The sequence below is a fragment of the Triticum urartu genome, chromosome 4A, assembly GCF_056163025.1.
Source record: "Triticum urartu cultivar PI428250 chromosome 4A, HENAU_Tu73, whole genome shotgun sequence".
NCBI lineage: Eukaryota > Viridiplantae > Streptophyta > Magnoliopsida > Poales > Poaceae > Triticum > Triticum urartu.
The window spans coordinates 95830216-95832912 of NC_141876.1; positions in this window are offsets into that span (position 1 = coordinate 95830216).

The window sequence follows — 2697 nt, forward strand, 5'->3', positions numbered from 1 at the left end:
CCTGGCGGAGATGGCGACAGTCCTCAAGGAACCGCCTGGACCCCCAGAGCCTCCCGAGGCTCACGGCCCCGGTGGCTCGTGAGGAACAACCCCTTCGCCACGTACCTTCAGCTGCCTGAACACCCCTTCATCAATGGAACTAGGTGACATTTTCCAAGTTTATTTAGCTGGGAGCGCCTAGGGGGCTGCATTATTCCCAGGCCGCGTGGGTCCATCCCTGTGGCCTGTATCCCTTCTTTTTTATGTCTTTAGCTTACCTTGCTGGGGGCGTCCCTCGGGCTGCATCATCCCCAAGCCGCTCGGGCCGGACCCAGTGGCGCGTATCGTTCATGCATTTACCTGAGCTAGCTTGCCTTCCATGCTTAATCTATCTATGATTATCACCTGCTTGATTATCGCCCACCGCGGGAGCCGCATGCCGGTCGTCTTTCTTTAGGACCCTTCGCATGAGAGGGTTCGGCACGGCGTCTGTGCTCGGGTCCGTCCCTGCAGCGTCGATAAATCCAACAGCTGAGCTCTGTCTGGCGGGCCGGCCCCGTTCACGTCACCTCCTAGGGCCGTTGGTGCTTGGCTTTCTCACGCGATAACCTCAGAGATTCGTTCGGCACAGGTTGTCTGACCACCTCATAGGACCAACATAGAGAACAAGAATCAAGACCAGGCACAACCCGCCTTGAGGTAGGGCGTCGTGAGTCCCGCTCTGGCTCACGAGTGCCCAGACACACCTCGTCTAGCCCTGTTGTGCAAGCCACGTGTCAGGGCGGGGCTTTACACACCCCGGGGGCTCTCCGCAGCAGGGAGTCCCCTCCCATGTACCAGAGGCGGATCCGCAATCACCATGGCGATTGGTGCCCTTCCTCGCACCAACTTGCAGGACTTCCTGAAGGCTACAGCAGGCGGTATCGCAGACTCTCTCTCTTTTCCCATGCGATTCGCTTGCGCGTTAAAAGGGGGGCACCTGAGCATCGCGACCCAGGAGCTCTTACTATCTCTCCAGCCCTCACCCCTGGCCTTGACCACGACATCGCAACCTGGCATACCAATGGCGGCTGAGCTCGCTTGAGGGCCGGGACCTGAGGACGTAGAGCACCAGGAAGAACATGGAGAAGAGGGGGAGGCCCGCACGGGCCTTACCTAGCAACTCATCAGCGGCCGACGCCCAAGTCCGGCATCTCGCGAAGGACCAACCATCGATTGCCAAGATAAGTTTCACGCTCGGGTCAACCAACCGCTACAGTGTAGAGTTCTCATTTGTGTTGCCCCACTGTGGCGACGTAGTCTCCCTCTCTTACCTCTCGGTGGTCGCTTGCACGCCAAAGGGGACCTCCTGAGCATCCCGTCTCAGGGGCTCTTACTGGACCTCAGCATCGCGACCTGGCATATCAGCGAAGGCTGAAGCCTTCCTGTGGACCGGGACCTGTCGGCATAGAGCACCACGCCATCGCAAGGTTGGAAAGGGGAAACAAAGCCGGAATGGAGCACACACACGCATATCTTCATAATAAGGATGATATCAACAAAGGACATTATAGACGCCTTACACGCCCCAGCGGGGTCCGTTTCGATTCCTCACAGGGAACAAAAGGAAAGGAATCCCTAGGAGCTCTACCTACACGCGCCGGACGACGCTGACGCCATCATCAACAGTGAGCCACGAGAGGCCGGCGCCAACCCCATCTAGATCATTGAAGGCAGCGGTCAGACGCTGCAGCCTTGCTCCGAGCGCGACGGGAGCTTGGGGCATGTAGCTATTGCCGCTCGTCTTCGGAGACTCCACGAGCTCGGGAGAGTCGCTGGACCACCAGGAGTCGCTGCTGTCGCTGGAGGAGTTGCAGGCGAGGCCTGCGGTAGGCCCGGTGCCCGCCGCTGCGCCGTCCTGGCGACCACCTTCAGGGCAGCACTCCATGCGGCAGCCTTCCTCGTCAAAGACCTTGAAGAGCATCACGGAGGCGCCGTCGTACTCGAAGTGGATCGCGAGGGCGCCCTCCGCACGATAGACTCGGGCAATCTCGCCCTAGCCTCGGGTCATGAAGATCCCCCGGAGGCGACGGCTTCAATTTCTCCTCCAGTCCCCGGGGTGTCGCAATCGGCGTGCTGCAGCCAAAGCTCGAGGGGTCCCCTTGGCGGCCTCTCTGCAGAGAAGAAGGAAGGGAAGCGAATCCAAGTGCTCGGGGGCATCGCCGCCCACAGCACGAACTAGCCCGAAGAGTCCGCAACATGGACCCCTGGGGCAACGGCGTGCACCTTAGCGGCACGGCAGCCTCGGCCCTGGCGCGAGCGGCGGCGCTCACCGCTCCTCCCTCTGGAATCATCGGCGTGAGAATACAAGGGCAACGGGTAACCAGGAGGCGGCCTCTCGTACCACGGCCTTGACACCACCAGCCTCGCGACCATATCGCAACAATGGGACCTCCTCTTCTTCGGCGGGAGCAGCTCGAGCTCGTTGAGGGGAGCCTTTCCCTTCTCCGCGGCCGAGAACCTCCGAATCGGTGCCATGACTACACCAGTAAGGAGTGAAGCAAGGAAGGAGAAGAAGCAGGAGAGGCAGAGGAGAGACGGGTGATGGGGCTCCGTCCCCACCTCCCATTTATAGCCAAAGGGAGGCCAACCACTGGCCTCCAAGATCTAAGGTAATAATGATGGTTTTTTGCATGCAACGGGGACTCGTCAAGTTGGCAGTTTCCGAGGCTGCGTGGT